This window comes from Arachis duranensis, chromosome 10, assembly GCF_000817695.3.
Source record: "Arachis duranensis cultivar V14167 chromosome 10, aradu.V14167.gnm2.J7QH, whole genome shotgun sequence".
NCBI classification, from domain to species: domain Eukaryota; kingdom Viridiplantae; phylum Streptophyta; class Magnoliopsida; order Fabales; family Fabaceae; genus Arachis; species Arachis duranensis.
The window spans coordinates 27,775,168-27,788,315 of record NC_029781.3 but is presented as its reverse complement, the minus strand read 5'-3'; the positions used below and the strand labels follow the sequence as shown (position 1 = coordinate 27,788,315).

Here is a 13,148-nt window from a genome sequence, read left to right as displayed (position 1 = left end):
GAGGAGGTATGAAAAGAAACCTCAGAATGAGATGACTTGTAGGCGGTGTGGAAGTTATCATCTGGGAACTCCGTGTCGAGCTGGATTGGGACTTTGCTATAGTTGTGGAGGGGCTGGACACATGTTTTGGAACTGCCCTGAGAAGTTCAACCGAAATATTACCAAGGGCCAACAACCAGGTCACGTGTTCATTATGACGACGGAGGATATCGCTAGATCCGACGGTTTGGAAAGAGGTAAGTGAAAAATCGGTAACAACATGTTAAAAGTACGCTTAAGTTGGTATTTGATTTTGGCTATCATAGATAGAAATCTAATGAATGTCGGTCATGCTAAGTTGTGGTTTAATACTTGAGGAAATAAGTGAGAATTAGTACTAGAGGTGTAATTGAATTCATGCTTAAATTTTGAAGCATAAATTATTGCACATTGGATGATAAAGTTGGAAGACAGTGAATTGAAATATTGAGATCGTATTGAAGTTAATTTGAGGGAAATGGTGAAGGGTGGTAAGTTTCGGTTTTAGGGAAGGTCTTATGAAGGGTGAGATGAACATAACAACTGATTAATTATATTATTGAGAGAGCTTATGTGAAGATTTGATATTGAATTTTCGAGGACGAAAATTTCTGTTTCGGTGGTAGAATGTAAAATCTGGTCAAATCATGAGTAATTAAATAATAAATTAAATAGGAGCAAATATGGTTAGAAAATCTAGCAATCAGAATTTAATAATTTAAATATGATATTTGGATTCAGTGAATTTTTCTGAGTCGAAAAACATAGTTTTCTGAATAAAAATGCATACTGGAAATTTGACTGGCAGCACCGGCTGAGATCTGTTCGGTACTGCAGCTGAGAAAATTAATTATAAGTGAATAAGGTTAAGAAATGATCATTTATTATTTGGGAAGATAGAAATATTTAAAATACGATTTAAAACTCTAATCTTAAAAGTTTTGGCCCAAAGTTGGGCCAATGAACTAAACCATGTGAATCGGGCCCAAGTGGGCCTAAGACCCAACATATATAAATATTAGTTATGAGCATTTCAGCTCATTTACCCTAAAAATGAGAGGGAGGGGTGGATAGAGAGAATAGAGAAAGGGAACCTAGCTTCCCAAACTTCAAATCACTATAAGTTTCTCTCCGAAACTCCGATTGACGAGCCGTTTGCAGTCACATGTCGCTCTTCTCATCCTCTACAATTCTATCTAAGTTTTGTGGTGAGTATTTTACTGTCCTTTACCCAGTATTCATTTTTCCCTTTAAATTCGAATTTAGTTTGGGTTTTGAGGAAATCTTTTGATTTTGGTTGTTTAGGGATACTCTAGTATGAGCCATTGATGATATTCATCATAAAATTTAGTGAGTTAAGGTAAGAAACCCTCTAACCCTTGTGATTTATCAATTTCATGAACCCTAGGTTGATTATTAGTGTGAAAATTGGTTATGTTAGAGTATTGGGTGATTTTGGTGCACAATTGAAAGATTAATATTTCTTGTGGAGCTTTGGTGAGGTTTGGAGCTAAGGTTGGTGGAGACTTCCAAGAAGAGGCTCAATTATTTTGGCTACAAGAGGTACGGTTTAAGTTTCATTTAAGTACCGTGTGGTGTGATGAGAATTCCTAGGCTAGATGCCCCTAGGATTAAGTTTGGATTGTGTGAATGGTTGGTACTAATATGTATAGTTGATATATAATGTAAATTAATGATTGAGTTGAGAATTGTGTGAATTTATATGTTTGGTGTGTTGAGAATTTGATGAATTGGATAATGAATATTGGTTTGTGAAATATGCATTTAAATTATGAATTTAGGCCGGAGGCCGTGAATCTCGGGCCGGATGCCGGAAAGAGGTAAGGAAGGTAAGTGATGTGTGTATTGTGTGATGTCATATGAGATTGAATGGATATTGAATATTGAGTGTGTGAATAAATGGGAGGAATGTCGCATAATAAGAAATTAGGAGTTTGGAAGGGGGAAGTGACGAAATTGAATTGAATTGTGTAGATGAGGTAAGTTTGGTTTTGGTTGAGTTTAACTATGTGAATCTGGTTGGGTTGTGGTAATTTGGATGAGTGGAAATGAATTTGGCTTGCGAAGATTGGAAAATTGGTGATTTTTGTTTTTGGGTAAAAATTGATTATTGACCAACTTCGGCGGCTCGTAACTCGGTCCTCGAAGTTAGGAATTCTTCAAAACCAATTTTTCATGAAAGTTAATTCAACGATCTTTCCAACGGTTCAAAAATGGTTGAAAAAGGAATTTTGTAGAAGAAGTTATGTGTGGCGGAAGTTTGGGATTTGAAAATGAAATCCTGCAGCTTTTTAAACTTAGTAAATTTTTTTGTAAAACGTACTCCGACGCGTACGCATGGCCGACGCGCATGCGTCACCCATGATTTTTACTCTCTCACGCATGCAACTGGCCGACGTGTATGCGTCACTGTATTGATGCAGGTGCCCCAATAGAAAATCCAGAGAGTTGCGCAGCTACTGTGCCAGTTTTGTGCGAGGAGCACAAAATGCACCCACGCGTATGCGTGACTGCTGTGCACACGTCACACCACCTCTCTGCTTTCCATGCATGCGCATGGGCGATGCTCACGCGTCACTTTACTTCTTCTCCTTCCACGCATGTGCGTGGGCGACGTGCACGCATGACTCCGTTTTCAGTAAAAGTTGATTTTTGAGTTATTAAAAGCCGAATTTTAGACTTCTAAGCCTCCGTTTTTATCCTCTAAGTCCTAAATTTTTATAATATGCCTAGTAATGTAAAGAAGGTAGGTGATGAGCGGATGATTTATACGCTTTTTGGCATTGTTTTATATAGTTTTTAGTATGATTTAGTTAGTTTTTAGTATATTTTTATTAGTTTTTAAGCAAAAATCACATTTCTGGACTTTACTATGAATTTGTGTGTTTTTCTGTGATTACAGGTATTTTCTGGCTAAAATTGAGGGACTTGAGCAAATATCTGATTCAGAGACTGACAAAGGACTACTGATACTGTTGGATTCTGACCTCTCTGCACTCGAAATAGAATTTTTGGGCCTACAGAAGTACAAATGGCGCACTCTTAATTGCGTTGGAAAGTAGACATCTAGGGCTTTCTAGAAATATATAATAGTCCATACTTTTTCCTGAGTTTAGACGACGCAAACAGGCGTTTAACGCCAGCTTTCTGTCCTATTCTGGCGTTAAATGCCAGAAACAAGTTGCAAAGCAGAGTTAAACGCCAGAAACAAGTTACAAACTAGTGTTTAACTCCAAGGAAGATCTCTACACATAAAAGCTTCAATGCTCAGCCCAAGCACACACCAAGTGGGCCCGGAAGTGGATTTCTGCATCATTTACTCATTTCTGTACCCCTAGTAACTAGTCTAGTATAAATAGGACTTTTTACTATTGTATTTTCATCTTGGTATCTATCTTTGATCAGTTTATGCAATCTTAGACATTGGGGACTGGCCTCATGGCCATGCCTGGACCTTTATCACTTATGTATTTTCAACGGTGGAGTTTCTACACACCATAGATTAAGGGTGTGGAGCTCTGCTGTTCCTCGAGTATTAATGCAATTACTACTATTTTCTATTCAATTCATGCTTATTCTTGTTCTAAGATATTCATTCGCACTTTAACCTGATGAATGTGATGATCCGTGACACTCATCACCATTCTCACTTATGAACGCGTGCCTGACAAACACTTCCGTTTTACCTGCGAAAGCTAGAGTGTGTATCTCTTGGATTCTTGGTCCACGACGCATGGTTACCTCTCCTGACAACAGAGCCTTCCATTCCGTGAGACCAGAGTCTTCGTGGTATAAGCTAGAATCCATTGGCAGCATTCTTGAGATCCGGAAAGTCTAAACCTTGTCTGTGGTATTTCGAGTAGAATCTGGAATGGGATGACTGTGACGAGCTTCAAACTCGCGACTGTAGGGCGTGGTGACAGACGCAAAATGATAGTAAATCCTATTCCTACACAATCGAGAACCAACAGCTGAATAGCCATGCGGGAAACCGTAGAGGACCTTTTTCACTGAGAGGATGGGAAGTAGCCATTGACAACGGTGACGCCCTACATACAGCTTGCCATAGAAAGGAGTATGAAGGATTGGATGAAGGCAGTAGGAAAGCAGAGATTCAAGAGGGATAAAGCATCTCCATACACTTATTTGAAATTCCCACGAATGATTTACATAAGTATCTCTATCTTTATTTTCTGTTTATTTATATTTTAATCATTAAAACTCCATAACTATTTGAATCCGCCTGATTGAGATTTACAAGGTGACCATAGCTTGCTTCAAGCCGACAATCTCCGTGGGATCGACCCTTACTCACGTAAGGTTTATTACTTGGACGACCCAGTGCACTTGCTGGTTAGTTGTGCAAAGTTGTGAAAAAGAAGTGAGATTACAATTGTGCATACCAAGTTGTTGGCGCCATTGTGTATCACAATTTCGTGCATCAAGTTTTTGGCGTCGTTGACGGGGATTGTTCGAGTTTGGACAACTGACAGTTCATCTTGTTGCTCAGATTAGGTAATTTTCTTCTTATTTCAACCTTTATTTTATTTTCAAAAAGTTTTCAATAATCTTTGAAAAATTTTTCTTCTTTTTCGTTTTTCAAAAAAATAATTTTCGAAAAAAATCCAAAAAAATTAATAAAATCATAAAAACCAAAAATATTTTGTGTTTCTTATTTGAGTCTAGAGTCAATTTTTAAGTTTGGTTTCAATTGCATATTTTTATTTTTCTAAAAAATTTTCGAAAACTCATGCATGCTGTTCTTCATGATCTTCAAGTTGTTCTTGATAAGTCTTCTTGTTTGATCTTTATATTTTCTTATTTTGTATCTTTTCTTGTTTTTCATATGCATTTTTGAATTCTTAGTGTCTAAATATTAAAAATTTCTAAGTTTGGTGTCTTGCATGTTTTTCTTTTCTTGAAAAATTTTTCAAAAATAAGTTCTTGATGTTCATCATGATCTTCAAAGTGTTCTTGGTGTTTATCTTGACATTCATAGTGTTCTTGCATACATCATGTGTTTTGATTCATAATTTTTATGTTTTGAATCATTTAGTTGTTTTTCTCTCTTCTCATTAAATTCAAAAAAATAAAAAAATATCTTTTCCTTATTTCTCTCATAAATTTTGAAATCTTTGGGTTGACTTAGTCAAAAATTTTTAAAATTAGTTGTTTCTTGTTAGTCAAGTCAAGATTTCAATTTCAAAAATCCTATCTTTTCAAAATCTTTTTCAAAAATCAAATTTTTTTTATTTTTTATTATTTTTGAAAACTCTTTAAAATTGATTTTCAAAAATCTTTTTCTTAATTTTATCTTTTATTTTCAAAATTACACTAACAATTAATATTTTGATTAAAAAATTTGAAGCTTGTTACTTTCTTGTTAAGAAAGGTTCAATCTTTAAATTCTAGAATCATATCTTTTAGTTTCTTGTTAGTCAAGTAATAAATTTTAATTTTAAAAATCAAATCTTTTTAATTTCCTTTTCAAATCTTTTTCAAAAATAAATTTCAATCATATCTTTTTAATCATATCTTTTCAATCATATATTTTTCAAACATATCTTTTTCAAATCATATCTTTTTCAAACTTTAATTTCAAAATCTTTTCAAACTTCTTATCTTTTCAAAATTGATTTTCAAATCTTTTTCAACTAACTAATTAACTTTTTGTTTTTTTTTTCTATTTCTTCTCTTTTTCAAAACTACCTAACTACTTTTCTCTCTCTAATTTTCAAAAATTCCTCACCCTTTTTGAAAATTCCTTTTAATTAACTAATTGTTTCAAATTTTAATTTTAAATTTATTTCTTCTCCTAATTTTCGAATTTTAATTTTAATTTAAAATAGAAACAAAAATATTTTTCTTTTATTTTAGTTAATTTTCAAAAATTCTCTCCCTCCCATCTCCTTCTATTTATTTATTTATTTACTAACATTTCTCTTCCACTCATAATTCGAACCCTCTTCTCTTCTCTCTCTGTGTTCGAATTTTCTCCTTCTTCTATTTTTTTCTTCTTCTACTCACATAAAGAAATCTATATACTATGACATAGAGGATTCCTCTTCTTTTCTGTTCTCTTCTTTTTTACATGAGTAGGAGCAAGGATAAGAATATTCTTATTGAAGCTGATCCAGAACCTGAAAGGACTCTGAAAAAGAAGCTAAGAGAAGCTAAAACACAACACTCTGAAGAAGACTTTACTGAAATTTTTGAAAAAGAAGTAGAGATGGGCAAACCCAATAACAATGGTGGAGGTGCGAGGAAGATGCTTGGTGACTTTACTGCACCAAATTCCAACTTCCATGGAAGAAGCATCTCAATTCCTGCCATTGGAGCAAACAACTTTGAGCTAAAGCCTCAATTAGTTTCTCTGATGTAACAGAATTACAAGTTTTATGGACTTCCATCAGAAGATCCTTTTCAGTTCTTAACTGAATTCTTGCATATCTATGATACTGTTAAGACCAATGGGGTTGATCCCGAGGTCTACAGGCTTATGCTTTTCCCTTTTGCTGTAAGAGAAGGAGCTAGAGTATGGTTAGACTCTCAACCTAAAGATAGTCTGAACTCTTGGGATAAGCTGGTCATGGCTTTCTTAGCCAAGTTCTTTCCTTCTCAAAAGCTGAGTAAGCTTAGAGTGGATGTTCAAACCTTCAGACAGAAAGAAGGTGAATCCCTCTATGAAGCTTGGGAGAGATATAAGCAACTGACCAAAAAGTGTCCTTCTGACATGCTTTCAGAATGGACCATCCTAGATATATTCTATGATGGTCTGTCTAAATTGTCTAAGATATCATTGGACCATTCTGCAGGTGGATCCATTCACCTAAAGAAAATGCCTACAAAAGCTCAGGAACTCATTGACATGGTTGCAAATAACTAGTTCATGTACACTTCTGAAAGGAATCCTGTGAGTAATGGGACGCCTCAGAGGAAGGGAGTTCTTAAAATTGATGCTCTGAATGCCATATTGGCTCAGAACAAAATATTGACTCAATAAGTCAATATGATTTCTCAAAGTCTGAATGGATTGCAAAATGCATTCAACAGTACTAAAGAGGCATCTGCTGAAGAATAAGCCTATGATCCTGAGAAACCTGCAATGGCAGAGGTGAAGGGTGAAGCCTATGGAAACACCTATAATCCCTCATGGAGAAATCATCCAAATTTCTCATGGAATGATCAACAAAAGCCTCAACAAGGCTTTAATAATGGTGGAAGAAACAGGTTTAGCAATAGCAAGCCTTTTTCATCATCTTCTCAGCAACAGACAGAGAATTCTGAGTAGAGCCCCTCTAGCTTAGCAAACATAGTCTCTGATCTATTTAAGGCCACTCTCAGTTTCATGAATGAAACAAGGTCCTCCATTAGGAATTTAGAGGCACAAGTGGGCCAGCTGAGTAAAAGAGTCACTGAAACTCCTCCTAGTACTCTCCCAACCAATACATAGGAGAACCCAAAAAGAGAGTGCAAGGCCATAGCCCTGCTTGGTGTGGTCGAATGCACAGAGGAGGAGGAGGACGTAAATTCCAGTGAGGAAGACCTCCTGGGACGTCCTCTGAACAAAAAGAAGTTCCCAACTGAGGAACCTAAGGAATCTGAGGCTCACCTAGAGACCATAGAGATTCTATTGAACCTCCTTTTACCATTCATAAGCTCTGATGACTATTCATCTTCTGAAGAAAATGAAGATATTGTTGAAGGACAAGTTGCCCAATATTTAGAAGTAACCATGAAGCTGAATGCCAAGTTATTTGGTAATGAGACTTGGGAGGATGAGCCTCCATTGCTCATTAATGAACTAAATACCTGTATTCAGCACACTTTACCTCAAAAGAAACAGGATCCTGGTAAATTCCTAATTCCCTGCACCATAGGCACCATGACCTTTGACAAGGCTCTGTGTGACCTGGGGTCAGGCATAAACTTAATGCCACTCTCTGTAATGTAGAAACTGGGAATCTTTGAGGTACAGGCTGCCATATTCTCTTTAGAGATGGCAGACAAATCCATGAAAAAGGCTTATGGACAGGTAGAAGACGTGCTAGTAAAGGTCAAAGGCCTTTACATCCCTGCTGATTTCATAATCCTAGACACTGGGAAGGATGAGGATGAATCCATTATCCTTGGAAGACCCTTCCTAGCCGCAGCAAAAGCTGTAATTGATGTAGACAGAGGAGAGTTGATCCTTCAACTGAATGAGGACTACCTTGTGTTTAAAACTCAAGGATCTCCCTCTGTAACCATGGAGAGGAAGCAAGAAAAGTTTCTCTTACTACAGAGTCAAACAAAGCCCTCACAGTCAAACTCTAAGTTTGGTGTTGGGAGGCCACAACCAAACTCTAAGTTTAGTGTTGAACCCCCACATTCAAACTCTAAGTTTGGTGTTAGGAGGTCCAAACAATGCTCTGAATATCTGTGAGGCTCCATGAGAGCCCACTGTCAAGCTATTGACATTAAAGAAGCACTTATTGGGAGGCAACCCAATTTTTATTTATCTATGTTATTTCATGTTATTTTCTTTTTTTTAGGTTGATGATCATGTGGAGTCACAAAAATAATTGCAAAAATTAAAGAAAAATAAAAAACAGCATTAAAAATAGCAAACCCTGGAGGAGAGATTTACTGGCGTTTAAACGCCAGTAAGGGTAGCAGTATGGGCATTTAACGCCCAGTCTAGCACCATTCTGGGCATTAAACGCCAGAAACAAGCACCAGACTGGCGTTAAACGCCAGAAACAGGCTACAATCTGACGTTAAACGCCAGAAACAGGTTGCAACCTGGCATTTAATGCCAGGAAAGGAATAAAAGCTGGCGTTTAACGCCAAAAACAAGTAGCAGTCTGGCGTTAAATGCCAGGATTGCACAGTAAGGGCATTTTGTACGCCTAATAGGAGCAAGGATGATAAATCCTTGACCCCTCAGGATTTGTGGACCCCACAGGATCCCCATCTACTCCCCTCTTTCTTCTTTTGCTCGAGAGCAAACGACGTTAGGATTTTTGCTAGTAAAGAATTTTATAAAGATATAGTCGCGTTGTGAGTATAGATTCTAAACCAACAGAAAATCCCTTCGTACAAACATTTTGGTTGTCACAAGTAACAAACCCCTTTAAAATTGATAACCGAGTATTTAAACATCGGGTCGTCTTCTCAAGGAATTGTAGGGAGGTATGATTTATTATTGGTTATGAGTCTTGTAAATTGGGGGTTTTGAAAGTGAGGAAGGAGTATGTTGAATGACAAGTAAAATAAATAAATAACTGTAAAGTAAAACTCTTGGCAAGGTATGAAAACTGGAAGTCCTATCCTAGTTGTCCTTATCAATTGTGATGAGAATTAGATTTTTCTCCCACTTAGTTAACCTTTACTAAAGCAAAGGAAAGTCAAGTGGACTAATTAGTTTGATCCTCAAGTCATAGTCAATCCCTGTGGAAAGACTAGTTTTAGAGCGATCTAGATCAATTAGAATCTGCGAATTTCAACCACTGCTGAGTTTGACAACTCAAGAGTTACCAATTAATCAACCAAAGCCAAAAGGGAATAAAATCTACTTGAATGAAAATAATTTGGATAGAGCCCAAGCATCAATAACATAAATTAGAGAAAATAATCATAAGTCTGAAATACCTCAAATTATATTAAATAAGAAAATCCTAACATGAATGTCATTAAGCCAAATTGGCGACATAAATCAAACACAAATAAAAGTATCGGAGTAAATAAAAGTAGAAGAGAAACATAAATTATTGAACCTGATACGATGAAGTAATCCTAATGACTAAAGAAATCCTAATCCTAAAACCTAAGAGAGAGGAGAGAACCTCTCTCACTAAAAACTACATCTAAAACCTAAAATTGTGAATAATGATTGAATTATCTGATTCTGCTCCACTCCTAGCCTCTAATCTGTGTTTTCTGGGCCAAAAACTGGGTCAAAAATAGCCCAGAAGTCACTCCTAGTGCTTTTTGGTCCGTACAGGTCGCGGCAAAGTGACGCGGAGGCGTCATCCATGCGTTTGCGTGGAATGAGATTCGCAGATGCGACGCATCCGCGTGAAGTGCGTGTTCGTGTCGCCTATCTTTACGGCCACTATGGCAAATTATATATCAAATCGAAGCCCCAGACGTTAGCTTTCCAACGCAAGTAGAACCGCATCATTTGGACCTCTACAGCTCAAGTTATGATCATTTTAGTGCGAGAGGGTCAGGCTGACAGCTTTGCAGTTCCTTCAACTTCTTGTATTCCTTCCACTTTTGCATGCTTCCTTTTCATCCTCTGAGCCATTCCTGCCCTGTAATCTCTGAAAACATGTAACACACATATCAAGGCATCAAATGGTCATAAGAGAGGATTAAACATAGCAAAATTAAGACCAAAGAAGCATATTTTCAATCATAGCACAAAATCAGGAAGGAAAATGTAAAACATGCGAATTCAATGAATAAGTGTGAGACTAGTGGATAAAATCCACTCAATTAAATACAAGATGTACCACGAAATAGTGGTGCATCAAATATCCCCACACTTAAACATTAGCATGTCCTCATGCTAAGCTTAAGAGAAGTTATAAGAGTGAAGGCATGATAGAGAGTATGCAATGCAACCTATCTATATGAGTGCAACTACATGCAAAATATTTCTATCTACTTGGTTAAAAGTAGATAAGTTCTCCAAGACAAATATGAATCAAATTCCACTAATTCAAATCATACAGTGAAAACAAGTAAACTTGTAAGAATATAGCTCATAAAAGCAGGGAACATAGAATCAAGCATTGAACCCTCACTGGTAATGTATATGCACTCTAATCTCTCAAGTGTCTAGGGTCAATCACTCTACTCTTCCCTAGTCATACTTTCTAAGCTTTGTTCTTCATTTAACCAATCAACAAATATTTAGTATACTAATGCAAACATCATGAGGTCTTTTCAGGGTTGTAATGGGGCTGAGGTAAAGGTAAGGATACATATATAAGGCTAAGTGAGCTAACAAAGTAAATCCTTGATTAGTCTAAGATCTCACCTAACATATACATACTTTATGCAATTTAAAATGCTTTACCTAGGTACCCAAATTTTTCCATTTTTGTATTACATGCTCATGTATCAAACTTATTTTTGAATTTTGTCCCATGTGCATTGATTCTTTTTATTTTGCATTTGGGGTACTAATTTTTTTTGTATCCCCTTATTTAATTACTTAATAAATTTTTTTTCTATTTTTTTAATTATTTTTACTTTTATTTTTTTTATCAATGCACATGGTAATTTAATTATTTTGATTTCACATGAGCATGCTTCCCAAATTTTCAAATAACGTATTCAATTCAATTCCCTACTTTTTTTTTCTTTTTTTTATCATTCCATGTTCCCATAAAATTCTCCAAACTTAAATTATACACAATATCTATCTTAAGCTAACCAAGGATTCAACTTGGGATTTTAATTTGTTTTTCTGCTTAAGGCTAGTAATGTGGTTATAAAATAAAAGGGGATTAAAAAGCTCAAGGTGGCTAACAAGGGTGACATAAAAGAGTAGGCTTTATTTGGGGTAAGTGAGTTAATAATCAAATATGGCCTCAATCATATGCAAGCATGTAAATATACTAAATAATGGACATATAGAATGGAACAAAGCAAAGATTGCAGTTATAGAGAAGAAAACACACAAGAATAAAATATTTATGATTAAATAATGTAACCATGTAAATAAGCTCAAACCTCACAGGTTGTGTGTTCTTTGGCTCAAAAACCATGTTCCAAATACAACTTCAAACAAATTTAACACATAGAAAATTTTAATTTTTTTAATTTAAATTAGTGAAAATTTTAAAAAATAGGATCTTTAAAAGAAACTTATTATTTTTCAACCAAGTAGTACTTAAATGTAAACAATCAACTACACATGTATGCAATGCAACAATGAACAAACAATGAAAATAGAATATTGGTGTTGAGAAGAGAATAACTAACCCATGGAGATCGGTATCGACCTCCCCACACTTAAAGATTGCACCGTCCTCAGTGCATGCTAAGATGTGCAGGTGAATGGGATGTTCCAACTGGTGCTTTTCTCCAAGGTTTGTGCAGATGGACTTGTTTGTCGCCCCATATAGAAGTTCTTTTCCTTTCCTTATTCGGTGGCCATCCTGAAAGAAGAGGAAAAAGAAGAAAAAGTAACCCAGAAATAAAAATAAGAAAATAAAAAAAAGTCTGGGTAGGTTAATGCCAAATAATGAGGGTCTCAATTACATGGTAGCTACAACATGCAAATGAGAAAATAATAGAAGCACGTGGCATACCAGTGGTGCAAAAGTTGCAACAAAGGGGAAGAGAGTGCAAAACAATATAAATTCATGTCAATACAAAATTAATATAAATATCATAAAGGATTATCATTGACTTAAAAAAATATTACCCAATAGCGTAAAACAAGTCACTGAGCACCAAAATAATACCAGAAAAGATACAACAGTTGAATAAGAGCATTTAACACGAATGAAAATAAGGAAAATAGAATGTGAGTGAAGAAGGATGAAAAGTTAAAGGGATTAAGAAAGAGAAAGGAAGAAAGAAATAAGAAGGGAAAGAAAAGATTTAGATATGAGGAAGTAAGGATAAGATAATTAGCTGCTCTGGATAAGATGTGCGCCGCTTGTGACGCGGACGCATGAGCGACGCGTTCGTGCGGATAGCGCTTCTATGAAGTGACGTAGACGCGTCATCCACGCGGTCGCGTGGATTGATTTGTGCCATTAGCGCGAGGGCGGCCTCGCGGTCGCGCAACTCTCTGTTTGAAATTCATATTGCCAAATCTTTGGGTGACGCGATTGCGTGGTTGACGCAATCACGTGGATGGCCTAAATTTGAAAACGGCGCAGATGCGTGGGGCACACGTATGCGTGGCAGGGCTTGTGCTTCTAGCACGAGTCCAGCCCAATTCTAGCTCAACTTTCGGCCATACACCCTTTTTACGTCGATTTTGAGGCACGCGTTCGCGTGGGTGACGTGGACGCGTGGGAAGCATTTTTCCATATGACGCGGACGCGTCATCGACGCGGTCGCGTGGGCCAATTTGTGCCAAAGGCACGCCTCCAGCCGCG

General features: G+C 36.5%; 1 non-coding gene and 1 pseudogene across 1 annotated transcript; one reads left to right on the top strand and one right to left on the bottom strand.

Moving 5' to 3' along the window:
- Positions 1–13,148, top strand: part of LOC107469609 (organic cation/carnitine transporter 4-like) — an 82,177-nt pseudogene that overhangs the window by 35,404 nt on the left and 33,625 nt on the right.
- Positions 6,671–6,778, bottom strand: LOC127743440 (small nucleolar RNA R71). The gene has a single exon (XR_008004832.1). It is a non-coding gene; the product is annotated as a small nucleolar RNA R71 (small nucleolar RNA).